The sequence below is a fragment of the Leiobunum rupestre genome, chromosome 2 (assembly GCF_980474605.1).
Source record: "Leiobunum rupestre chromosome 2, qqLeiRupe1.1.hap1, whole genome shotgun sequence".
Classification (NCBI taxonomy): Eukaryota; Metazoa; Arthropoda; class Arachnida; order Opiliones; family Sclerosomatidae; genus Leiobunum; species Leiobunum rupestre.
In genome coordinates, this window is record NC_143385.1 from 2,907,302 (window position 1) to 2,929,828 (window position 22,527).

A 22,527-nucleotide genomic window follows, 5' to 3' on the forward strand; every position below is an offset into this window, starting at 1 on the left:
GCATTAATTGTTTGTTGTGGGTTCCTTAATTGGTTATTTTGTCTGCAGTCATTGGTTATTTTGCGTGCATACATTAGCTATTTTGCGTGCATTAATAAGTCAGTTTTTGTGCAATAGTTGGCTATTTTAGGTGCATTAATTGGTTACTTTGGGTTCATTAATTGGTTTTTGGGTGCATTTATTGGTTATTTTGCGTGCAATAATTGTTTAGTTTTTGAATTATGTAATGAAGGTACACATTACACTTTGAGTTTTCGTCTAATACTAGACAGAATAAAGTTTTTGAGATACAATACATTTATTGATTGTGTTTTATATTGATAAATAATTTTTTCAATAGTGCATATCTTAACTTCTATTATCTGTAGGACCAGAATTCTAAAGTCGTTAAAACATAGTTTAATGAATATGAAAAACATATGACTACGAAACAACTTCTACCACTTCAATGCAGTATTTCTTAAATAGATCTACATTATCTACAATTCTGCCCAATTATCTTACAAAATGTATGTGAAATAGTAAATAAAAATAAAAGATATACTTATAATTAATTTCATTAAATTGATGAATATACCTCAGAAAATAATTTTTCAAAATTATATTTATAAATAGCTTTCAGCGTTTGAATGTCAAACAATAATTCGGAAAACCATACGCGAAAAAGCTTAATACATGCAAAATAATAGTTTAATGTATTAGAAATAATCTCTTCGTGCAAGAAAAATAAGTGCTTATTAATCGAAAAATGACCTCTTATTGTATGCTAAATATCCGCTTAATACACGAAAACTAACAGCATAATTTACTCCAATTAACCTATAAATACACGGAAAATATCGCTTTATAAAAGAAAATAACCAATAAGTTCACGCAAAATAACGAATTAATGAACGACAGTAACTTATTTATGCACGGCAAATATCCCTAACTACATGCAAGTTCTCTCTCCACTGGTTCAAGTGGTTTTCCCACAAGATTTCCGGTTTCCCTTCCATAAAACTTGTCGAGTTTAACGGTAATAGTTAGTGTAGGGAGCTGTTGGCTCGCGTGGCATGAAGGGCTTGCCACCACCCTCCTACGCATTGTAACCCGGCCACCTGGATTAATGGCTTTAAAAGTATCTTGATGACTTAGGCCTAAGGTGGTGCCTTGGGTATTAGACTAGCTGATTATTATTATTATTTTTATAACCATCGTGGTTGAGAAAATAGGCTGGAGCGTGTTGCGCACTCCGCAATCGAGTGTTTGTCGACACGTAAACGCGATCGTGACGCACGCATACTTCACCTTTATCGTGATTTAGAGAGCGTCCTGTAAATGCTTCTCAGATTCGGTTTAATGGACCGAAAGGCATCGGAAGGATCGAGGGTAGCAACGAGATTCTAGAGCGCGTTGGTGACCTTTTTCCTCCTTTCGATGCAATAGTGGCGGTCAAGTGCGGGGTCGACCGTACAATTAAAGTGACCGCAAACGTAAATTTGGTCGTCGTCACTCGCGTAACGAATTCTGTCTGGAATAAAGATGAATTTCATTTCCAAAGTAAAAGTTGAAAATTATCAGGAATCCGTAATCTTGTGTGGACAAATTGATATTGATCAAATCGTAATAGCATCGCCGAAATTCAATCTCAGAATCTCCTGTTTACTAGAGAAGCGCTTTAACCAACTAAGCCACGCCGCCACGGTTAACGCGGTTGAATGACAGTTTTTGCAAAATGCCGAACGAAGATTATAGAAAACATGAAGCCGAAGGCACCGCCGAGATTCGAACTCAGGATCTCCTGCTTACTAGACAAGCGCTTTAACCAACTAAGCCACGGCGCCACGGTCAACGCGGTTGAATGACAGTTTTTGCAAATTTCCGAGCGAAGATTATAGAAAACATGAAAACGAAGGCACCGCCGAGATTCGAACTCAGGGTCTCCTGTTTACTAGACAGGCGCTTTAACCAACTAAGCCACGGCGCCACGGTTAACGCGGTTGAATGACAGTTTATGCAAATTTCCGAGTGAAGATTATAGAAAACATGAAACCGAAGGCACCGCCGAGATTCGAACTCAGGATCTCCTGTTTACTAGACAGGCGCTTTAACCAACTAAGCCTCGGCGCCACGTTTAACGCGGTTGAATGACAGTTTTTGCAAAATGCCAAGCGAAGATTATAGAAAACATGAAGCCGAAGGCACCGCCGAGATTCGAACTCAGGATCTCCTGTTTACTAGACAAGCGCTTTAACCAACTAAGCCACGGCGCCACGGTTAACGCGGTTGAATGACAGTTTTTGCAAATTTCCGAGCGAAGATTATAGAAAACATGAAACCGAAGGCACCGCCGAGATTCGAACTCAGGATCTCCTGTTTACTAGACAGGCGCTTTAACCAACTAAGCCACGGCGCCACGGTTAACGCGGTTGAATGACAGTTTATGCAAATTTCCGAGTGAAGGTTATAGAAAACATGAAACCGAAGGCACCGCCGAGATTCGAACTCAGGATCTCCTGTTTACTAGACAGGCGCTTTAACCAACTAAGCCACGGCGCCACGGTTAACGCGGTTGAATGACAGTTTTTGCAAAATGCCAAGCGAAGATTATAGAAAACATGAATTCGAAGGCACCGCCGAGATTCGAACTCAGGATCTCCTGTTTACTAGACAAGCGCTTTAACCAACTAAGCCACGGCGCCACGGTTAACGCGGTTGAATGACAGTTTTTGCAAATTTCCGAGCGAAGATTATAAAAACATTACCCGCAGGCACCGCCGAGATTCGAACTCAGGATCTCCTGTTTACTAGACAGGCGCTTTAACCAACTAAGCCACGGCACCACGGTTAACGCGGTTGAACGACAGTTTTTGCCAAATGCCAAGCTAAGATCATAGAAAACAAAAACCCGAAGGCACCGCCGAGATCCGAACTCAGGATCTCCTGTTTACTAGACAAGCGCTTTAACCAACTAAGCCACGGCGCCACGGTTAACGCGGTTGAATGACAGTTTTTGGAAATTTCCGAGCGAAGATTATAAAAACATTACCCGAAGGCACCGCCGAGATCCAAACTCAGGATGTCCTGTTTACTAGACAGGCGCTTTAACCAACTGAGCCACGGCGCAACGGTTAACGCGGTTGAACGACAGCTTTTGCAAAATGCCAAGCGAAGATCATAGAAAACAAAAACCCGAAGGCACCGCCGAGATCCGAACTCAGGATCTCCTGTTTACTAGACAGGCGCTTTAACCATATAAGCCACGGCACCACGGTTAACGCGTTTGACCGACAGTTTTTGCAAAATGCCAAGCTAAGATTATAGAAAACAATAACCCGAAGGCACCGCCGGGATTCGATCTCAGGATCTCCTGTTTACTAGACAGGCGCTTTAATCAACTGAGCCACGGCGCCACGGTTAACGCGGTTGAACGACAGTTTTTGCAAAATGCCGAACGAAGATTATAGAAAACATGAAACCAAAGCACCGCCGAGATTCGAACTCAGGATCTCCTGTTTACTAGACAGGCGCTTTAACAAACTAAGCCACGGCGCCACGGTTAACGCGGTTGAATGACAGTTTTTGCAAAATGCCAAGCGAAGATTATAGAAAACATGAAGCCGAAGCCACCGCCGAGATACGAACTCAGGATCTCCTGTTTACTAGACAAGCGCTTTAACCAACTAAGCCACGGCGCCACGGTTAACGCGGTTGAATGACAGTTTTTGCAAATTTCCGAGCGAAGATTATAGAAAACATGAAACCGAACGCACCGCCGAGATTCGAACTCAGGATCTCCTGTTTACTAGACAGGCGCTTTAACCAACTAAGCCACGGCGCCACGGTTAACGCGGTTGAATGACAGTTTTTGCAAAATGCCAAGCGAAGATTATAGAAAACATGAAGCCGAACGCACCGCCGAGATTCGAACTCAGGATCTCCTGTTTACTAGACAAGCGCTTTAACCAACTAAGCCACGGCGCCACGGTTAACGCGGTTGAATGACAGTTTTTGCAAATTTCCGAGCGAAGATTATAGAAAACATTTAACCAAAGGCGCCACCGAGATTCGAACTCATGATCTCCTGTTAACTAGACAGGCGCTTTAACCAACTAAGTCACGGCGCCACATTTAACGCGGTTGAATGACAGTTATTGCAAAATGCCAAGCGAAGATTATAGAAAACATGAAGCCGAAGGCACCGCCGAGTTTCGAAATCAGGATCTCCTGTTTACTAGACAAGCGCTTTAACCAACTAAGCCACGGCGCCACGGCTAACGAGGTTGAATGACAGTTTTTGCAAATTTCTGAGCGAAGATTATAGAAAACATGAAACCGAAGGCACCGCCGAGATTCGAACTCAGGATCTCCTGTTTACTAGACAGGCATTTTAACCAACTAAGCCACGCTGCCACGGTTAACGCGGTTGAATGACAGTTTTTGCAAAATGCCGAACGAAGATTATAGAAAACATGAAGCCGAAGGCACCGCCGAGATTCGAACTCAGGATCTCCTGTTTACTAGACAAGCGCTTTAACCAACTAAGCCACGGCGCCACGGTTAACGCGGTTGAATGACAGTTTTTGCAAATTTTCGAGCGAAGATTATAGAAAACATGAAACCGAAGGCACCGCCGAGATTCGAACTCAGGATCTCCTGTTTACTAGACAGGCGCTTAAACCAACTAAGCAACGCCACCACGGTTAACGCGGTTGAATGACAGTTTTGCCAAAATGCCGAACGAAGATTATAGAAAACATAAAGCCGAAGGCACCGCCGAGATTCGAACTCAGGATCTCCTGTTTACTAGACAAGCGCTTTAACCAACTAAGTCACGGCGCCACATTTAACGCGGTTGAATGACAGTTATTGCAAAATGCCAAGCGAAGATTATAGAAAACATGAAGCCGAAGGCACCGCCGAGTTTCGAAATCAGGATCTCCTGTTTACTAGACAAGCGCTTTAACCAACTAAGCCACGGCGCCACGGCTAACGAGGTTGAATGACAGTTTTTGCAAATTTCTGAGCGAAGATTATAGAAAACATGAAACCGAAGGCACCGCCGAGATTCGAACTCAGGATCTCCTGTTTACTAGACAGGCATTTTAACCAACTAAGCCACGCTGCCACGGTTAACGCGGTTGAATGACAGTTTTTGCAAAATGCCGAACGAAGATTATAGAAAACATGAAGCCGAAGGCACCGCCGAGATTCGAACTCAGGATCTCCTGTTTACTAGACAAGCGCTTTAACCAACTAAGCCACGGCGCCACGGTTAACGCGGTTGAATGACAGTTTTTGCAAATTTTCGAGCGAAGATTATAGAAAACATGAAACCGAAGGCACCGCCGAGATTCGAACTCAGGATCTCCTGTTTACTAGACAGGCGCTTAAACCAACTAAGCAACGCCACCACGGTTAACGCGGTTGAATGACAGTTTTTGCAAATTTCCGAGCGAAGATTATAGAAAACATGAAACCGAAGAAACCGCCTAGATTCGAACTCAGAATCTCCTGTTTACTAGACAGACGCTTTAACCATATAATGCACGGCACCACGGTTGACGCGGTTGAATGACAGTTTTGCCAAAATGCCGAACGAAGATTATAGAAAACATGAAACCGAAGGCACCGCCGAGATTCGAACTCAGGATCACCTGTTTACTAGACAGGCGCTTTAACCATATAAGCCACGGCACCACGATTAACGCGGTTGAAAGACAGTTTTTGCAAAATGCCAAGCTAAGATTATAGAAAACAATAACCCGAAGGCACCGCCGAGATTCAAACTCAGGATCTCCTGTTTACTAGACAGGCGCTTTAACCAACTAAGTCACGGCGCCACGTTTAACGCGGTTGAATGACAGTTATTGCAAAATGCCAAGCGAAGATTATAGAAAACATGAAGCCGAAGGCACCGCCAAGATTCGAACTCAGGATCTCCTGTTTACTAGACAGGCGCTTAAAGCAACTAAGCCACGGCACCACGGTTAACGCGGTTGAACGACAAATTTTGCAAAATGACAAGCGAAGATTATAGAAAACATGAAGCCGAAGGCACCGCCGAGATTCGAACTCAGGATCTCCTGTTTACTAGACAAGCGCTTTAACCAACTAAGCCACGGCGCCCTGGTTAACGCGGTTGAATGACAGTTTTTTCAAATTTCCGAGCGAAGATTATAGAAAACATGAAACCGAAGGCACCGCCGAGATTCGAACTCAGGATCTCCTGTTTACTAGACAGGCGCTTTAACCAACTAAGCCACGCCGCCACGTTACTTGCGGTTGAATGTCAGATTTTGCAAAATGCCAAGCGAAGATTATAAAAACATTACCCGCAGGCACCGCCGAGATTCGAACTCAGGATCTCCTGTTTACTAGACAGGCGCTTTAACCAACTAAGCCATGGCACCACGGTTAACGCGGTTGAACGACAGTTTTTGCAAAATGCTAAGCTAAGATTATAGAAAACAATAACCCGAAGGCACCGCCGAGATTCGAACTCAGGATCTCCTGTTTACTAGACAGGCGCATTAACCAACTGAGCCACGGCGCCACTGTTAACGCGGTTGAACTACAGTTTTTGCAAAATGCCGAACGAAGATTATAGAAATCATGAAACCGAAGGCACCGCCGAGATTCGAACTCAGGATCTCCTGTTTACTAGAGAGGCGCTTTAACCAACTAAGCCACGCCGCCACGGTTATCGCGGTTGAATGACAGTTTTTGCAAAATGCCGAACGAAGATTATAGAAAACATGAAGCCGAAGGCACCGCCGAGATTAGAACTCAGGATCTCCTGTTTACTAGACAAGCGCTTTAACCAACTAAGCCACGGCGCCACGGTTAACGCGGTTGAATGACAGTTTTTGCAAATTTCCGAGCGAAGATTATAAAAAACATGAAACCGAAGGCACCGCCGAGATTCGAACTCAGGATCTCCTGTTTACTAGACAGGCGCTTTAACCAACTAAGCCACGGCGCCACGGTTAACGCGGTTGAATGACAGTTTTTGCAAAATGCAAAGCGAAGATTATAGAAAACATTAAGCCGAAGGCACCGCCGAGATTCGAACTCAGGATCTCCTGTTTACTAGATAGGCGCTTTAACCAACTAAGCCACGGCGCTTCGTTTAACGAGGTTGAATGACAGTTTTTGCAAAATGCCAAGCGAAGATTATAGAAAACATGAAGCCGAAGGCACCGCCGAGATTCGAACTCAGGATCTCCTGTTTACTAGACAAGCGCTTTAACCAACTAAGCCACGGCGCCATGGTTAACGCGGTTGAATGACAGTTTTTGCAAATTTCCGAGCGAAGATTATAGAAAACATGAAACCGAAGGCACCGTCGAGATTCGAACTCAGGATCTCCTGTTTACTAGACAGGCGCTTTAACCAACTAAGCCACGGCGCCACGGTTAACGCGGTTGAATGACAGTTTTTGCAAATTTCCGAGCGAAGATAATAGAAAACATGACAACGAAGGCACCGCCGAGATTCGAACTCAGGATCTCCTGCTTACTAGACAGGCGCTTTAACCAACTAAGCCACGCCGCCACGGTTAACGCGGTTGAATGACAGTTTTTGCAAAATGCCGAACGAAGATTATAGAATACATGAAGCCGAAGGCAACGCCGAGATTCGAACTCAGGATCTCCTGTTTACTAGACAGGCGCTTTAACCTACTAAGCCACGGCGCCACGGTAAGCGCGGTTGAATGACAGTTTTTGCAAATTTCGGAGCGAAGATTATAGAAAACATGAAACCGAAGGCACCGCCGAGATTCGAACTAAGGATCTCCTGTTTACTAGACAAAAGCTTTAACCAACTAAGCCACGGCGCCACGGTTAACGCGGTTGAATGACAGTTTTTGCAAATTTCCGAGCGAAGATTATAGAAAACATGAAACCGAAGGCACCGCCGAGATTCGAACTCAGGATCTCCTGTTTACTAGACAGGCGCTTTAACCAACATAGCCACGCCGCCACGGTTAACGCGGTTGAATGACAGTTTTTGCAAAATTCCGAGCGAAGATTATAGAAAACATGATAACGAAGGCACCGCCGAGAATTGAACTCAGGATCTCCTGTTTACTAGACAGGCGCTTTAACCAACTAAGCCACGGCGCCACGGTAAACGCAGTTGAATGACAGTTTTTGCAAAATTCCGAGCGAAGATTATAGAATACATGAAACCGAAGGCACCGCCGAGATTCGAACTCAGGATCTCCTGTTTACTAGACAGGCGCTTTAACCAACTAAGCCACGGCGCCACGGTAAACGCAGTTGAATGACAGTTTTTGCAAAATTCCGAGCGAAGATTATAGAATACATGAAACCGAAGGCACCGCCGAGATTCGAACTCAGGATCTCCTGTTTACTAGACAGGCGCTTTAACCTACTAAGCCACGGCGCCACGGTAAGCGCGGTTGAATGACAGTTTTTGCAAATTTCGGAGCGAAGATTATAGAAAACATGAAACCGAAGGCACCGCCGAGATTCGAACTAAGGATCTCCTGTTTACTAGACAAAAGCTTTAACCAACTAAGCCACGGCGCCACGGTTAACGCGGTTGAATGACAGTTTTTGCAAATTTCCGAGCGAAGATTATAGAAAACATGAAACCGAAGGCACCGCCGAGATTCGAACTCAGGATCTCCTGTTTACTAGACAGGCGCTTTAACCAACATAGCCACGCCGCCACGGTTAACGCGGTTGAATGACAGTTTTTGCAAAATTCCGAGCGAAGATTATAGAAAACATGATAACGAAGGCACCGCCGAGAATTGAACTCAGGATCTCCTGTTTACTAGACAGGCGCTTTAACCAACTAAGCCACGGCGCCACGGTAAACGCAGTTGAATGACAGTTTTTGCAAAATTCCGAGCGAAGATTATAGAATACATGAAACCGAAGGCACCGCCGAGATTCGAACTCAGGATCTCCTGTTTACTAGACAGGCGCTTTAACCAACTAAGCCACGGCGCCACGGTAAACGCAGTTGAATGACAGTTTTTGCAAAATTCCGAGCGAAGATTATAGAATACATGAAACCGAAGGCACCGCCGAGATTCGAGCTCAGGATCTCCTGTTTACTATACAAGCGCTTTAACCAACTAAGCCACGGCGCCATGGTTGACGCGGTTGAATGACAGTTTTTGCAAATTTCCGAGCGAAGATTATAGAAAACATGAAACCGAAGGCACCGCCGAGATTCGAACTCAGGATCTCCTGTTCACTAGACAGGCGCTTTAACCAACTAAGCCACGCCGCCACGGTTAACGCGGTTGAATGACAGTTTTTGCAAAATGCCGAACGAAGATTATAGAAAACATGCAGCCGAAGGCACCGCCGAGATTCGAACTCAGGATCTCCTGTTTACTAGACAGGCGCTTTAACCAACTAAGCCACGGCGCCACGGTTAACGCGGTTGAACGACAGTTTTTGCAAAATGCCAAGCGAAGATTATAGAAAACAAAAACCCGAAGGCACCGCCGAGATCCGAACTCAGGATCTCCTGTTTACTAGACAGGTGCTTTAACCAACTGAGCCACGGCGCCACGGTTAACGCGGTTGAACGACAGTTTTTGCAAAATGCCAAGCGAAGATTATAGAAAACAAAAACCTGAAGGCACCGCCGAGATCCGAACTCAGGATCTCCTGTTTACTAGACAGGCGCTTTAACCAACTAAGCCACGGCACCACGGTTAACGCGGTTGAATGACAGTGTTTGCAAAATGCCGAACGAAGATTATAGAAAACATGAAGCCGAAGGCACCGCCGAGATTCGAACGCAGGATCTCCTGTTTACTAGACAAGCGCTTTAACCAACTAAGCCACGGCGCCACGGTTAACGCGGTTGAATGACAGTTTTTGCAAATTTCCGAGCGAAGATTATAGAAAACATGAAACCGAAGGCACCGCCGAGATTCGAACTCAGGATCTCCTGTTTACTAGACAGGCGCTTTAACCAACTAAGCCACGGCGCCACGGTTAACGCGGTTGAACGACAGTTTTTGCAAAATGCCAAGCGAAGATTATAGAAAACAAAAACCCGAAGGCACCGCCGAGATCCGAACTCAGGATCTCCTGTTTACTAGACAGGCGCTTTTTTTTTTTTTTTTATTAAAAACCCTTTATTCACAGTATTAAAATTACAATACAATCATAAAGATTGAAGGTTATAAAACACAAAATAGAATTAAGGACAAGCAATCAACAAGCATTCTATTCAAATATTTTGTTTAACATGTTGTATAAGATTAAATCTGACGGTAAATCTAAATGTAATTTCTGTTGCTTATAACGACATTCTAGTTTTAAAACTGCATGGAATTTCTTTTGACACAAAAAATGATTAAATGGAATATCATTAAAAGAACAATAACACCGGTATAACCAAATTTCTCTTTTCATTACAGCACAAAGGAACTGGACCACTGTCCAAAACATTTTAGAGTTATGCAAGTCTTTGTGAATTAAACCAAAAATAAGGAAAGAATTTCGCGTATACGAAGAAACGCCATATAAATCACGATTAAGTTCCAAAATATCACAGAATAGCCAAGTCCATAATTGAGAAACCACGGGGCACGTTACGAAGAGATGTTCTACCGTCTCTGAGTCTATCCGACAATATATGCACGTATCATCCGGTACCACTAGAGCGTGCACCAAACGCGACTTCACCGAGAAACCATGATGAATGAGGCGTAAATTTATGGCAGAGAGCGAAGGACCCAAAAAATTGGATCGCACGAATTTCCAGCGAATCCGTTGAAGAGGGCCACCGAAAAAGCGACGCCAGCGTTCTTCTCCACTCGACTCGATAGCCAATGATTCCGCGAACGCAGCGTAAATGGGCCTCACTGCGATAGCGAGAGACACCTTTTCGCCCGACACGTCAATAACCGATAAACCGACCTCGTGCGCGACCGGAGGGCGACGCAATTGACGCCCCCCTTGTTGAATGCTCATGGACCAAATCGGAGGAACTGCATCAATAAGTTCTTGGTAGAGTAGCAAGACCCGAGACCGAGGCAAAACGAGCGATGAATCGGCTGCAGCGTCGAAACACGCCTGTGGCGGCAAGAACCCGGGGACGTACTCGTAACACAGATCGCGTACTGTCCGAAAACCCGCTTGCGAAAAAAACCCACGCTCGAGACGACCGAAATGTGGCAACGACAGACGCGGATTTAAAAAAAGCGGTTCATCCAAAAAATTCGAGAGAGCGGGAAAGGTCCAGCCATGAATGTGCTGAAAATCCTTCCAAGCAAGCAGCATGGAAACATACCGAGACGGAAGACCGGCGGCGCAACGAGAAGTGATAGATAACCGGAAAACGTGTAGGCCCAATTGCAAGGCGCCGCCATAAAGATTAAGAATCTGCGACGAAAGATCCCGAGCGAAAACCGGAGTAGTCTCTGCAAACAACGTAAGAGCTTCGCGAACGCGAAACGCCTTAACTTTGGTACAAATGTCTACTAGCCCGAACCCTCCGATCAGCGTTGGCCGAACAAGACTCTCATAGGCGACCAGATGAGGGCCATTGCCCCAAATAAAGTTCAAAATGGCTTCCCGAAATTGACGAAGCCAAAAAGGCGAAATATCGACTGTTTTTAAAATATGCCAGAGCATAGATGCAGCGAGCACATTGACAACCAAAACTTTGCCAACGACCGAGAGAGTACGACCTTTCCAAGACCGTAAGACCCGAGAGAACTTGCCATAGCGCTCCTCCCATTGAAGGCGAGCCGAATGCACAGAATCGTAGTCTATCCAAATACCGAGAATTTTCAAAGGTGAACTAGAAAGCGTTACGCCGCTGATCTCGATAGGGTCCCGACCATGATATAGACCAAGCCATTTCGCGTGGCACTTTGACGGGTTCAATTTCGCTCCGGAGGCTTGACCGAAATCCGCAAAAACGTCGCAGATCGCGGGAATCGCGGCCGCTGTTGAGGTTACAGCCGTGGTGTCAGCCATATGTTGAAAGAGAGTCGGCAAAACCGAATGCGCGGATAACCGTACCGGCGGGATGGATTCGTGCGACGTGACCGCGGAAAACAGAGGTTCCGAGGCTAAAACATATAGCAGAGGGCTAAGCGGGCACCCTTGACGAACCGACCGCCCTAACGAAAAGACATCAGTCAAATGACCATTGACTTTGACACAGGCCCTGGAACCGGCGACAAAAGCTTGAATCCACTTGCAGAAAAACGGGCCAAACCCCATGGCCGCTAAGAGTTCAAATAAATATGGCCATGCCACCCGGTCGAAAGCCTTCATAAGGTCCAGCTGGACCATAATGCCACCCTCTTCACGAAGGCGGAGGTTCTCGGCGACATCTGACAACAGTCTCGTGGAGGTAGAAATGTCCCGACCACGAACCGCACCCGTTTGAGTAGCTGACGTAATGTTCGGCAAAAGCGACGCTACTCGGAGAGCAAAAACTTTGGATAAAATTTTATAATCAGTATTGAGTAACGTTATAGGCCTCCAGTTCTTTAAAAGAGTTAAATCACCAGTCTTGGGCAAAAGGATAATAAGACCTATTTTCATGCTGCGCGGAATTTGACCCTGGTCACGGGCGATATGGGCTAGGCGAAGAAAGTCATCCTTAATAAGCGGAAGAAAAAACCGCCAAAACTCCACCGTCAAACCATCAAGTCCCGGACTCTTATTGGGCTTCATAGACCCCAAGGACCGCTCGAGTTCCTCCCAGATGACAAGCAACTCAACCGCGTCACGATCAGCTTTCGATACCCGGTCCCGGACCCGATTGCTAAAACTTCGACTCTGGGCCTCGCAAATAGGCCCATGAGTATAAAGGGCATTATAGAAATCAAAAATTTGCTGACGGATGAGACGCCCGTCGCGAAAGACCTCTCCTGATGAAGACACTAAACGACCAATCGATTTTATACATTGACGATGAGTCTCCAGGCGCAGAAAATAGCGCGTGGGTCGCTCACCCAATTCTTTAAAATCCGTCTTAGCGCGTACGACCTGGCCACGAAGCACCTCAGAATCGAAATCCGCCAATGCCTGCTTAGCGTCCAGCAACTCCGGCAAACAAGTGGGATCGGACACGTAGCGAGACTCGAGGTGAGAAATCCGAACCAATAAAGCAGCGCGAGAACTTCTCAACTTCTGAGCGCGAGCTTTGCCGTAGAACATGGCGTAATCCTTAATACAAACTTTAAGATTTTCGTACCATTGAAAAATATCTACACGGTATTCGACGGTGTCGCGACTCCGATCAACAAAACGCTGGATACCCGTACGAAAGCGCTCCTCTTGAAGTAACGTAGAGTTAAACGCCCAGACCCCAGGGCCGCGCTGGACGCCACTGGGATCAAAGACGAAAGACACGGCCTTGTGGTCAGAAAAAGGAACATTCAAGATTAGATTCCGCGAACAATTATGCGCATCCGTTGGGCGAATAAATAAATAGTCAATCCGCGACATGACAAAGTTCCCGAATACGAAACCGGAACGAGTATAATCAAAATGATCGGCGTGAGAAGCCCTCCAGGGATCATAAAGATCAAGACTGGTAAGCCAAAGCTTAAAACTCGTAGGCGGAACGGCGGAACGAAGATTAGAAACGGGGCGACGATCGAGAGATGAGTTTAAAATATCATTAAAATCCCCCGCTATAATCGGACGAGGTAAAAGCGAACACCACAACTTCGCCGAAGACATAAAAAGAGAACGCGACGGCGCGTCATTCGGAGCATAAATATTCGCGAAATCCATAGGAACATCGTCAACTACCGCGGAGACAGAAAGAAATCGGCCACAGTCGCTTCGAAAAACTCGCGAAGGAACAATATCCAGCCCAGCCCGAAAGCAGGTCGCTACACCGCAAAAAGTAGTAGTAGGGTCATTATCCCAAAAAGCGCGGCCGCGAAAAATTTTCCGAAAAGTACTCACATGTTCATTCGTCCAGTGTGTCTCTTGTAAAAAAACCACATCATACGCGTCCATAAAAATAAGCACTTCCGACATCTTATTAACATTCCGAAGACCATTGACGTTAAGAGAGACGATTTTTAATGGCATTAAATTAACCGGGGACAGGCGTGACAACAGTTGGCAGGGACGTAGAAGGCAACTTGGCAGGTGCGATGGCATTCGATTCCGTAGAGTAGACGTTCGTCTTCTTAGGAGGAGGCTGGCGTTTATCAACATCCGAGCCACTCGTCGAAGTCAAGAATCTCTTACCAACGTCCTTCGTAACGTGCTTGGGAAATTTTGGCCGATCAACATTGTCGCCCCCCTGGGCAACCATGCCTTGAGAGGACTCTTTGTCTGAAAGAACCTGATCAGTAGTCAGGCACGCATCCTGTTCTTCGACCATCCTATCAGCGACCGTATCCGCGGATTCAACAACTTCAGAGCGAGTTGGACAGGACCGCGCCACATGACCTTGCTTCTTACAACGAAAACAGATAAAAGAGGGACAGTCTTTATACAGGTGACTCGAAGAGAGACACCCATTACAAACTTTACTCTGAGAGGAGTGACGAACCTGATAAAAAGTCTCCCGACCTAAAACGTCTTTGATCTTTAGACCGTACGGTAACGAACTGACACATTCGGCAAGGCGAACCTTGACCGAACGAATTCCAAAATAAATTCCGGCGTCATTTTTAGTCCAGATAATTTCGCCACGCAACTCACATTGTAAGCTTTCCAATTTCTCCTTCACCGCTTCGTCACTCACAAACTCAGGTAAACCATAAATATGGACAATAACTGTTTTCCTCGCTATCCCAGACACAGCAAAACGCGTCTCTCCTACTTCGATCCCAGCATCAAGACACAATTCCGCTTCTTCCTCGCGTAAGAAGGTGACGTAATAGCCACCCTCCGTAGCAACAACCGACGAGACCGTATTAGGCCCGTAATCCAAAATACATGCCGTCAAAATTTCTTGCTTCGAAACTTCTTTCACGACGCATTCCACAAAAATGGAACGTTTTAAAACATCCATCCTGGAATTCAGAAGAAAACCCAGGAGGGCACGAAAAACGAAAAATAAACTGCGCGAATTAGTAAATTTTAAATTAAGCAAACAAAATGTTAGAAAAAGAACCGAAACTAAGGCTTAGCGAGAAGACGAGGAGAGCAAAGAAAAACGAACCGCACTCTCCAAAAAACCAAACGTGGTTGAACGACAGTTTTTGCAAAATGCCAAGCTAAGATAATAGAAAACCATAACCCGAATGCACCGCCGAGATTCGAACTCAGGGTCTCCTGTTTACTAGACAGGCACTTTAACCAACTAAGCCACGGCGCCACGGTTAACGCGGTTGAATGACAGTTTTTTGGAAAATTCAGAGCGAAGAATATAGAAAACATGAAACCGAAGGCACCGCCGAGATTCGAACTCAGGATCTCCTGTTTACTAGACAGGCGCTTTAACCAACTAAGCCACGGCGCCACGGTTAACGCGGTTGAATGACAGTTTTTGCAAAATGCCAAGTGAAGATCATAGAAAACAACAACCCGAAGGCCCCGCCGAGATTCGAACTCAGGATCTCCTGTTTACTAGACAGGCGCTTTAACCAACTAAGCCACGGCGCCACGGTTAACGCGGTTGAATGACAGTTTTTGCAAAATTCCAAGTGAAGATTATAGAAAACAACAACCCGAAGGCACCGCCGAGATTCAAACTCAGGATCTCCTGTTTACTAGACAAGTGCTTTAACCAACTAAGCCACGGCGCCACGGTTAACGCGGTTGAATGACAGTTTTTGCAAAATGCCAAGTGAAGATTATAGAAAACAACAACCCGAAGGCCCCGCCGAGATTCGAACTCAGGATCTCCTGTTTATTAGACAGGCGCTTTAACCAACTAAGCCACGGCGCCACGGTTAACGCGGTTGAATGACAGTTTTTGCAAAGTTCCAAGTGAAGATTATAGAAAACAACACCCCGAAGGCACCGCCGAGATTCGAACTCAGGATCTCCTGTTTACTAGACAAGTGCTTTAACCAACTAAGCCACGGCGCCACGGACAACGCGGTTGAATGACAGTTTTTGCAAAATGCCAAGTGAAGATTATAGAAAACAACAACCCGAAGGCACCGCCGAGATTCGAACTCAGGATCTCCTGTTTACTAGACAGGCGCTTTAACCAACTATGCCACGGCGCCACGGTTAACGCGGTTGAATGACAGTTTTTGCAAAATTCCAAGTGAAGATTATAGAAAACAACAACCCGAAGGCCCCGCCGAGATTCAAATTCAGGATCTCCTGTTTACTAGACAAGCGCTTTAACCAACTAAGCCACGGCGCCACGGTTAACGCGGTTGAACAACAGTTTTTGCAAAATGCCAAGCGAAGATTATAGAAAACAATAACCCGAAGGCACCGCCGAGATTCGAACTCAGGATCTCCTGTTTACTAGACAGGCGCTTTAACCAACTAAGCCACGGCGCCACTGTTAACGCGGTTAAACGACAGTTTTTGCAAAATGCCAAGCGAAAGTATTAGGAGACTAAAACTTAGCGCTTTTATTTCCAAGATGGCCGCCAAGATGGCCACCAAAACAACCCCCCCAAGACACCCCCAAAATATTTCCAAAAACAAAAATTTTTGTCCTTGGAAAAAAATCAACATAATATTTTAATTTCAATCTCAAATTTCACCTTGAAGATGATCCTTGACCTCGACGCCTGACACCTGTCCACAACCACTAAGCCTCGGTCTATCACCCCAACAAGTTTGGTCACGATCGGACAAGGTCGAACCGAGATATCGGCGGTAATATGTGACCCCACCAAATACTTATGTTAAATTACTTTTGATATCGTTTTTTTCGTTTTTTAGTTTTTTCGCCGTTTAAAATGCTAATTAGTTATTTGCGAGATGGGGAAACGAATTCGCGACCTTCGCTTTATACCCTTGGCGTTTTTGCCCCACCCAAAATACTTTAATCAACTAAACTAATATAAATAAGTTTTTTCATTTTTCGCAAATATTTTATTATTTTAAAACAATGCTAGTTTAAGTAATCAAAAAAACACAATTAGTTATTATTATATTTAATAACTAATATTTTCAATATATTTTTTTAAACACTTAACAAAATATGAAACACTACAAATAAAACTAAAATCTAACAAATTAAATTAATAAATAATAAAGAATTAAAGAAGGATATATAAATAATTTGAAGGCTGAAAAATATAAAAACACAATGATAAAAATATTTTAAACGTATAATAAACAAGTTGGCAAGCCAAAATATACCTCTCCTCGGAAGAATTGTCCCTAGTGGTATTAATTTCTCGAGATAACCCTTAAAGATATATCTCCGCAATTTAGAGTTATTTGTTAAAAATATTAACCCATTTCTATCCCGCCCGGTATAAAATTTTAATTATAATTAAAATAATTGAGACGAAACGACCAATTTTAATTTATTCAGAATATCATAAGTTAAGTAGTTACAACAGTAAGTTAGACGTACTATAACAATGCACAATTGAATTAAACCCTTTTACAGAACAAGTTTATCAGTTAAATATAATACGAAGCAAATTTTAATGAAATATCTACAGAGGCTTTTTGGAATTACTCGCTTACGAAATACTTGCCGCATCTTTAACGCTCATTTTATTTCAACACTCGCCCTTGATGAAGATACCGTAGATATCTGGTAGTGGACGACTCGTTCACTTCCTGTTGACGTTGTGACGCATACCACATGAAAAAGACCAATGCCGTCCAATTTCCAATATCATATAATGACTCGCACACCCAAGAAATCATTGACTGCGTTAGAAATCGTAGATATCCAAATATCCACACCAAATGTATTTACAAGAAGCAAAAACCTTACCATCAACAAAGCACAGAGAGCCACTTGACTAACCGCCAGCTTTTAAAGCAATTAACGTTAAATTATCTCCTTTGAATTAACAGAACTATATATAGGTCGTTAAGAAAGTGGACCACCCACAGGACCTACCCTTTAACCCTCTAATTTCGGCTGACTGCGCTAAAACAAGATTTAACCTTTAAAAAATACCAGATTAGGCCTTCATAAATTCATTAATAAAAAAAGACTTTATTACCTATTATGCTTACGATGCCTGTCTTAATTTCAGTGAATCTAAGCAGCTATCGGTGGTTCTGTGGTAGAGCGCTCGACTGCCAAGCCGAATGGTCTGGGTTCGAAACCTGGGTGGCGCATTTGTTTTTAATCAATAGAGAAACGCTAAATTAGAATTTCTTCGATGCAATAATTTCAATTTCAATTCTATTTCAATTAAACCAAAATTTCGTACTCTATTAAATACGCTTCCGATAAAGCTGAAGGTCTAATTTTCAATAAGGCGTAACAAGTGTCGGTGGTTCTGTGGTAGAACGTCCGCCTGTCAATCAGGAGGTCACGGGTTCAAATCCCGCCCGATGCGATCGCAAATTGATACTAAGACGAATACCGTGTACAACTGGTGGAAACCCTGCCATTGGACGTTGAGAGGTAGCATTACACTCAGCACTCGGTCCGTCCCAAAGTCATTAAGAAGAAGTTGGAGAGAAAACGCCCATATAAACACAACAGACTCAACATGCACATCCATCAGAACACAAACACAACAAATTCAACACTCACAACCTACGCATAAACATTACAAAAACCGTAATACACCAAACCGTCACGACGGTGAGCGAAAAAACACCATCCAAACCAAACCGCAAATGCATCCGTTAACGCTCACCGTCACACGGTGGTTTTGCCAACCCTTTGAGAAACTGCGTACGCAGTGATTACACTTTGCACCGAAAATGCGAACGCGTTCGCAGTCCTGACAGACAGACACACCCACAGACCCACCCACAGACCCACCCACAGACCCACAGACAGACACGGTCGTTGTATAACCCCTCCTAGGGGACTTTGTCCCCTCGGAGAGGTAAAAATAATTATAATTACATCATTCGTAGAAGGTATTTTTCCTCTTCGGTACAAAACGAGATGTCGGGTTGGAAATTCAGGCTAGAATTTATAAATATAAATAAATTAACCTTTTAAAAACGAATATATCTAAAAAATATTTACCACAAGAATTCTTTTTGTTGCTCTACCATCGCACGAATAAAACACTGGTTTTGGTCTTAATCGCTTCGGAAGTATACAGTTCGAGAATGTCTGAATTAAAACAGATCGAATGTTGTACAATGCCAACATGATGAATTTGATCTAACATATGAAGTTCAGACTTTAAATTCTTGTGATTCTACCACGAAATTTGACGAGTATTACAAAGATTATACAGGCTTTAGATGTAATTCACCAGACATCTTGAGTCTAGATTTCTCCTGGTAAAATCCTTTACATTGAGATTTTATAGTTTAAGCCCGACCTTTATTTTAAAAATTTAAAAATATTGTCTTTGGGAATAATTATTAATTTTTAATACAACTAAGGTTAACTAATTATCCCTATCCTTCTTTAACATGTTTTTATAAATTAATAAAAACAATTATATTCAATTTTTTAAAAACAACCTAGTACAAAATGTACTTATACATTTTTCAGTTAATATACTAATCAATTACCAAAAAAACATAAAACATTAAAGTTTAACCGATATTAGTTTAAAAAAAGTACATAGAGTACATGAAAAAAATCAGAAAGAATAATAAATAATCAATGGTTTGTTTGATATAGGCGATAGATTGTATCCCAGATGAACTTTGTTGAAATCGGTTTTAAACAAGAAATTTTCAAGCAATGTTTTAAATAATCATTATAATAATAATAATAATAATAATAATAATAATAATAAATATAAAAAAACTAATATTAATAAAAAAACAAAAAAGATATTTATATCAGACAATTAATTTAACCAAAAAATTTGATACCTGACAAAAAAGATAAGAATATCATTTCTTGAAAACTTATTGGATAAAAAAGATGAAAACAAAGAATGTTTGCTATAGAAAAGAAATGTTAATAATCTCAGGTAGACTTTTAAGATTGCGGTTAGGCTCAAGGGTATATAGCGCAAGAGATGAAAAACAAAAAAGATAGCGCAAGAGATGAAGAAACAAAAAAGATAAGAATAATAAAATTTCTTGAAAATGCGTTGTATAAAAAAGATGAAAACAAAGGATTTTTAATATAGAGAAAAAAGAACTTTACACCAATCCCAACATTAAATTAATAAAGCTAGTTAAAAAAGAAAAAGTAGATTATGAAATATTAAAAACAACCTCCACCGCCTGAATTAAATTAATAAAGCTAGTTGATTTGGAAAACATATTTAAAAAACACTTAAACTTTTTAAAATAAAAACATTTAAAATAAAAAATATAAAACATTTCAAAAATTAAAACTCTTTCACCAAAATAAACAAATAAAAAAATAAAAACACAAAAAAGTCTTTAAATAAAAAATTAAAATTTTATAAGGTTTGAGTCCTATTTCAAAAAATTAATAGTTTTAGTTTTTTAAAAAAATAAATAAATTATTGTAAATACCTTGAGTCGCAGTTGGAAAAGTTGCCGACGATCGTTTAAATTTTGATTTGGTCGAGATAATTTGCAACTAAATAAAAATATTTATTTTAATTATTGTAATTATTTTTTTAAATTAGTATTCCTTACTCTAAATTTGTAACTATTTTAACTTCTTGTCGATCCAAATCATTAATAAAAAATAGAACGATCATGCCTAATTCTAAACGGATGTTATATCGTGTTAGGCGAAAGTCAGTGGTAATTGATAAATGTTTTTTTTGAAAAAAGGAAACTTGTTGTAATTGAAAGAGTAACAAAAGGTCACGTTGAAGGCTCCTACGATTTTTGTGTTGATGGAACCATGGGATCTTATTTAAATTTTGATAAACGCGCATATGTTTTCCAATTAGGCGTAAAATTTCGTAAGAAAACCAGCCTTCAAGAGAGGCTTGAGTGTGGAACAATAAGCCGTCAAACTCAAAAGCCTCGTGGGGACAGACAAAATTAACAGAATGAACGTCAAATAGACAAGAATTGTTATTGATTCTTCTAGAAAAAACCGAAGCGAAAACAGCTGGCGATAATTTGAAAGAATTTTTTATAAAGGGACAGGCAAAAACAATTTTTTTAAAGGGTTCTATTAATGCTTTACACTCAAGAAAGACAGTTCTCATACAGTAATTTTCAACTCTAATTGAAATATCGTTAATTTTAAAAAGGTTATAATTCCTAACTTTACGTAAAGCTAAATATTTTAGTGAAAAAGGGTTAATAGCGAGAGGATGAGAAATCTTACCAGAAACAGTCAAAACTTCGCGAGAGCCCATGGTTTATAAAAGGAATACGTTGAAAATCACGCTTTTATAAGAACAAATTTCAGAATATTTAATTTTTACATCCTGATTTTAACCTGTTTTAAAATCAAGTCAAAGGACAATTTTTTATCAAATACACCCTGCAGAAATATAATTTTATCCCTTCGTTTAAATTTTATACCTCGCAGAAATATATTTCTTCTCATAAAATTTTAAAACATCTAACCCTGTAATTACCAAAATTCTTACATCTATAATCGATTTTTAAAGCAAAAAAATATTAAAACTCTTAGGGCGTTGTCTTTTTTGTCACGAAATTAAATATAAAGTCCTTTAAAAAAAAATAATTAATAATTTTATATTTTTATACATGTCTACATATTTAAATTGTTATTCACAAACAATTTTAAATACCGTTTACATACTGATAAATTATAACTAGGTTCTATCCTTGTAGTATTAATCACTTTAATATTCAAGGTTTTATATTTTGAAAAAAATTAATGAAAAATGCATTTGGTATAAAAGGGCAAAATTTTACTATTGAATCATAACAGGTTAAAATGGCTTCCACAAGTAATAGTCAAATCTCCGCGAGTCAGGTAGTTTCAGTTTTTGATAGGCCCGAACAGGAGATGTTATTAGAGTCGGACGAATCGGATGGGGACTATATTCAAGAGGTTCGTCGCATGTCAAACATCGAAGAAGTTGGAATCGAACAATCAGTGAAAGTCAAGAAAGGTGGAGTGTGTTACGAAACTAAAACTCCGAGAAAAAAAGCGAGCGACAAGGGGTTATATCTAGATATCCAGATATATTCATATAAAAACATCAAACATCTTCCCCAAGATGAACTCTGGAAGGGTGATTATAAGAGGGTGAAATTCTTAGCTAACACCCTATCCATGGATGTTATTCGAATCATAAACTCAACAAACAGGCTGAAAAAATTAATTGAGCAGACGGAAGGAAAAATTGTTGTTCCACCCACGAAGGCAAGTTAAACTCATTAATTAATTATTCGTAATAGTAATTAGAATAATATTTTAGACCTGGAAACGAAATTAGAACATGGAAGACTCCGATTATTACGATTCGGACTCTCAATTAGACTTTTCATCGTTAAACAGTTTTAATTATAAAAAGTTTTATAAAATTAAAAAATTAAGCCCTAGAAATTCAAAAAAGTGGAAATGTAAACAACTGGATATTGACCTAGAACTAATAGACTTAAACGAAAT

At 41.7% G+C, this 22,527-nt stretch overlaps 44 non-coding genes across 44 annotated transcripts; all 44 read right to left on the bottom strand.

Moving 5' to 3' along the window:
• Positions 1–1,752: 1,752 nt before the first annotated feature.
• Positions 1,753–1,826, bottom strand: TRNAT-AGU (transfer RNA threonine (anticodon AGU)). Its single transcript has one exon. It is a non-coding gene; the product is annotated as a tRNA-Thr (tRNA).
• Positions 1,827–1,895: 69 nt separating this feature from the next.
• TRNAT-AGU (transfer RNA threonine (anticodon AGU)) lies at positions 1,896–1,969 on the bottom strand. The gene has a single exon. It is a non-coding gene; the product is annotated as a tRNA-Thr (tRNA).
• Positions 1,970–2,038: 69 nt separating this feature from the next.
• Positions 2,039–2,112, bottom strand: TRNAT-AGU (transfer RNA threonine (anticodon AGU)). The gene has a single exon. It is a non-coding gene; the product is annotated as a tRNA-Thr (tRNA).
• Positions 2,113–2,181: 69 nt separating this feature from the next.
• TRNAT-AGU (transfer RNA threonine (anticodon AGU)) lies at positions 2,182–2,255 on the bottom strand. The gene has a single exon. It is a non-coding gene; the product is annotated as a tRNA-Thr (tRNA).
• A 69-nt stretch (positions 2,256–2,324) lies between these two features.
• Positions 2,325–2,398, bottom strand: TRNAT-AGU (transfer RNA threonine (anticodon AGU)). The gene has a single exon. It is a non-coding gene; the product is annotated as a tRNA-Thr (tRNA).
• Positions 2,399–2,467: 69 nt separating this feature from the next.
• Positions 2,468–2,541, bottom strand: TRNAT-AGU (transfer RNA threonine (anticodon AGU)). Its single transcript has one exon. It is a non-coding gene; the product is annotated as a tRNA-Thr (tRNA).
• Positions 2,542–2,610: 69 nt separating this feature from the next.
• Positions 2,611–2,684, bottom strand: TRNAT-AGU (transfer RNA threonine (anticodon AGU)). The gene has a single exon. It is a non-coding gene; the product is annotated as a tRNA-Thr (tRNA).
• A 67-nt stretch (positions 2,685–2,751) lies between these two features.
• On the bottom strand, positions 2,752–2,825 carry TRNAT-AGU (transfer RNA threonine (anticodon AGU)). The gene has a single exon. It is a non-coding gene; the product is annotated as a tRNA-Thr (tRNA).
• Positions 2,826–2,894: 69 nt separating this feature from the next.
• TRNAT-AGU (transfer RNA threonine (anticodon AGU)) lies at positions 2,895–2,968 on the bottom strand. Its single transcript has one exon. It is a non-coding gene; the product is annotated as a tRNA-Thr (tRNA).
• Positions 2,969–3,463: 495 nt separating this feature from the next.
• Positions 3,464–3,537, bottom strand: TRNAT-AGU (transfer RNA threonine (anticodon AGU)). Its single transcript has one exon. It is a non-coding gene; the product is annotated as a tRNA-Thr (tRNA).
• Positions 3,538–3,746: 209 nt separating this feature from the next.
• TRNAT-AGU (transfer RNA threonine (anticodon AGU)) lies at positions 3,747–3,823 on the bottom strand. Its single transcript has one exon. It is a non-coding gene; the product is annotated as a tRNA-Thr (tRNA).
• Positions 3,824–3,889: 66 nt separating this feature from the next.
• Positions 3,890–3,966, bottom strand: TRNAT-AGU (transfer RNA threonine (anticodon AGU)). Its single transcript has one exon. It is a non-coding gene; the product is annotated as a tRNA-Thr (tRNA).
• A 498-nt stretch (positions 3,967–4,464) lies between these two features.
• Positions 4,465–4,538, bottom strand: TRNAT-AGU (transfer RNA threonine (anticodon AGU)). Its single transcript has one exon. It is a non-coding gene; the product is annotated as a tRNA-Thr (tRNA).
• Positions 4,539–4,750: 212 nt separating this feature from the next.
• On the bottom strand, positions 4,751–4,824 carry TRNAT-AGU (transfer RNA threonine (anticodon AGU)). Its single transcript has one exon. It is a non-coding gene; the product is annotated as a tRNA-Thr (tRNA).
• Positions 4,825–5,179: 355 nt separating this feature from the next.
• TRNAT-AGU (transfer RNA threonine (anticodon AGU)) lies at positions 5,180–5,253 on the bottom strand. Its single transcript has one exon. It is a non-coding gene; the product is annotated as a tRNA-Thr (tRNA).
• Positions 5,254–6,037: 784 nt separating this feature from the next.
• On the bottom strand, positions 6,038–6,111 carry TRNAT-AGU (transfer RNA threonine (anticodon AGU)). The gene has a single exon. It is a non-coding gene; the product is annotated as a tRNA-Thr (tRNA).
• A 69-nt stretch (positions 6,112–6,180) lies between these two features.
• Positions 6,181–6,254, bottom strand: TRNAT-AGU (transfer RNA threonine (anticodon AGU)). Its single transcript has one exon. It is a non-coding gene; the product is annotated as a tRNA-Thr (tRNA).
• Positions 6,255–6,321: 67 nt separating this feature from the next.
• Positions 6,322–6,395, bottom strand: TRNAT-AGU (transfer RNA threonine (anticodon AGU)). The gene has a single exon. It is a non-coding gene; the product is annotated as a tRNA-Thr (tRNA).
• A 69-nt stretch (positions 6,396–6,464) lies between these two features.
• On the bottom strand, positions 6,465–6,538 carry TRNAT-AGU (transfer RNA threonine (anticodon AGU)). The gene has a single exon. It is a non-coding gene; the product is annotated as a tRNA-Thr (tRNA).
• A 212-nt stretch (positions 6,539–6,750) lies between these two features.
• On the bottom strand, positions 6,751–6,824 carry TRNAT-AGU (transfer RNA threonine (anticodon AGU)). The gene has a single exon. It is a non-coding gene; the product is annotated as a tRNA-Thr (tRNA).
• A 69-nt stretch (positions 6,825–6,893) lies between these two features.
• On the bottom strand, positions 6,894–6,967 carry TRNAT-AGU (transfer RNA threonine (anticodon AGU)). The gene has a single exon. It is a non-coding gene; the product is annotated as a tRNA-Thr (tRNA).
• Positions 6,968–7,036: 69 nt separating this feature from the next.
• Positions 7,037–7,110, bottom strand: TRNAT-AGU (transfer RNA threonine (anticodon AGU)). The gene has a single exon. It is a non-coding gene; the product is annotated as a tRNA-Thr (tRNA).
• Positions 7,111–7,179: 69 nt separating this feature from the next.
• Positions 7,180–7,253, bottom strand: TRNAT-AGU (transfer RNA threonine (anticodon AGU)). The gene has a single exon. It is a non-coding gene; the product is annotated as a tRNA-Thr (tRNA).
• Positions 7,254–7,322: 69 nt separating this feature from the next.
• On the bottom strand, positions 7,323–7,396 carry TRNAT-AGU (transfer RNA threonine (anticodon AGU)). Its single transcript has one exon. It is a non-coding gene; the product is annotated as a tRNA-Thr (tRNA).
• A 69-nt stretch (positions 7,397–7,465) lies between these two features.
• Positions 7,466–7,539, bottom strand: TRNAT-AGU (transfer RNA threonine (anticodon AGU)). The gene has a single exon. It is a non-coding gene; the product is annotated as a tRNA-Thr (tRNA).
• Positions 7,540–7,608: 69 nt separating this feature from the next.
• TRNAT-AGU (transfer RNA threonine (anticodon AGU)) lies at positions 7,609–7,682 on the bottom strand. The gene has a single exon. It is a non-coding gene; the product is annotated as a tRNA-Thr (tRNA).
• Positions 7,683–8,037: 355 nt separating this feature from the next.
• On the bottom strand, positions 8,038–8,111 carry TRNAT-AGU (transfer RNA threonine (anticodon AGU)). The gene has a single exon. It is a non-coding gene; the product is annotated as a tRNA-Thr (tRNA).
• A 69-nt stretch (positions 8,112–8,180) lies between these two features.
• On the bottom strand, positions 8,181–8,254 carry TRNAT-AGU (transfer RNA threonine (anticodon AGU)). Its single transcript has one exon. It is a non-coding gene; the product is annotated as a tRNA-Thr (tRNA).
• A 69-nt stretch (positions 8,255–8,323) lies between these two features.
• Positions 8,324–8,397, bottom strand: TRNAT-AGU (transfer RNA threonine (anticodon AGU)). The gene has a single exon. It is a non-coding gene; the product is annotated as a tRNA-Thr (tRNA).
• Positions 8,398–8,752: 355 nt separating this feature from the next.
• On the bottom strand, positions 8,753–8,826 carry TRNAT-AGU (transfer RNA threonine (anticodon AGU)). Its single transcript has one exon. It is a non-coding gene; the product is annotated as a tRNA-Thr (tRNA).
• A 69-nt stretch (positions 8,827–8,895) lies between these two features.
• On the bottom strand, positions 8,896–8,969 carry TRNAT-AGU (transfer RNA threonine (anticodon AGU)). Its single transcript has one exon. It is a non-coding gene; the product is annotated as a tRNA-Thr (tRNA).
• Positions 8,970–9,181: 212 nt separating this feature from the next.
• TRNAT-AGU (transfer RNA threonine (anticodon AGU)) lies at positions 9,182–9,255 on the bottom strand. Its single transcript has one exon. It is a non-coding gene; the product is annotated as a tRNA-Thr (tRNA).
• A 69-nt stretch (positions 9,256–9,324) lies between these two features.
• TRNAT-AGU (transfer RNA threonine (anticodon AGU)) lies at positions 9,325–9,398 on the bottom strand. Its single transcript has one exon. It is a non-coding gene; the product is annotated as a tRNA-Thr (tRNA).
• A 69-nt stretch (positions 9,399–9,467) lies between these two features.
• On the bottom strand, positions 9,468–9,541 carry TRNAT-AGU (transfer RNA threonine (anticodon AGU)). The gene has a single exon. It is a non-coding gene; the product is annotated as a tRNA-Thr (tRNA).
• A 69-nt stretch (positions 9,542–9,610) lies between these two features.
• TRNAT-AGU (transfer RNA threonine (anticodon AGU)) lies at positions 9,611–9,684 on the bottom strand. Its single transcript has one exon. It is a non-coding gene; the product is annotated as a tRNA-Thr (tRNA).
• Positions 9,685–9,753: 69 nt separating this feature from the next.
• TRNAT-AGU (transfer RNA threonine (anticodon AGU)) lies at positions 9,754–9,827 on the bottom strand. The gene has a single exon. It is a non-coding gene; the product is annotated as a tRNA-Thr (tRNA).
• Positions 9,828–9,896: 69 nt separating this feature from the next.
• TRNAT-AGU (transfer RNA threonine (anticodon AGU)) lies at positions 9,897–9,970 on the bottom strand. The gene has a single exon. It is a non-coding gene; the product is annotated as a tRNA-Thr (tRNA).
• A 5,244-nt stretch (positions 9,971–15,214) lies between these two features.
• On the bottom strand, positions 15,215–15,291 carry TRNAT-AGU (transfer RNA threonine (anticodon AGU)). Its single transcript has one exon. It is a non-coding gene; the product is annotated as a tRNA-Thr (tRNA).
• A 70-nt stretch (positions 15,292–15,361) lies between these two features.
• TRNAT-AGU (transfer RNA threonine (anticodon AGU)) lies at positions 15,362–15,435 on the bottom strand. Its single transcript has one exon. It is a non-coding gene; the product is annotated as a tRNA-Thr (tRNA).
• A 69-nt stretch (positions 15,436–15,504) lies between these two features.
• On the bottom strand, positions 15,505–15,578 carry TRNAT-AGU (transfer RNA threonine (anticodon AGU)). Its single transcript has one exon. It is a non-coding gene; the product is annotated as a tRNA-Thr (tRNA).
• A 69-nt stretch (positions 15,579–15,647) lies between these two features.
• On the bottom strand, positions 15,648–15,721 carry TRNAT-AGU (transfer RNA threonine (anticodon AGU)). The gene has a single exon. It is a non-coding gene; the product is annotated as a tRNA-Thr (tRNA).
• Positions 15,722–15,933: 212 nt separating this feature from the next.
• Positions 15,934–16,007, bottom strand: TRNAT-AGU (transfer RNA threonine (anticodon AGU)). Its single transcript has one exon. It is a non-coding gene; the product is annotated as a tRNA-Thr (tRNA).
• Positions 16,008–16,076: 69 nt separating this feature from the next.
• TRNAT-AGU (transfer RNA threonine (anticodon AGU)) lies at positions 16,077–16,150 on the bottom strand. Its single transcript has one exon. It is a non-coding gene; the product is annotated as a tRNA-Thr (tRNA).
• A 212-nt stretch (positions 16,151–16,362) lies between these two features.
• Positions 16,363–16,436, bottom strand: TRNAT-AGU (transfer RNA threonine (anticodon AGU)). The gene has a single exon. It is a non-coding gene; the product is annotated as a tRNA-Thr (tRNA).
• Positions 16,437–22,527: the final 6,091 nt, after the last annotated feature.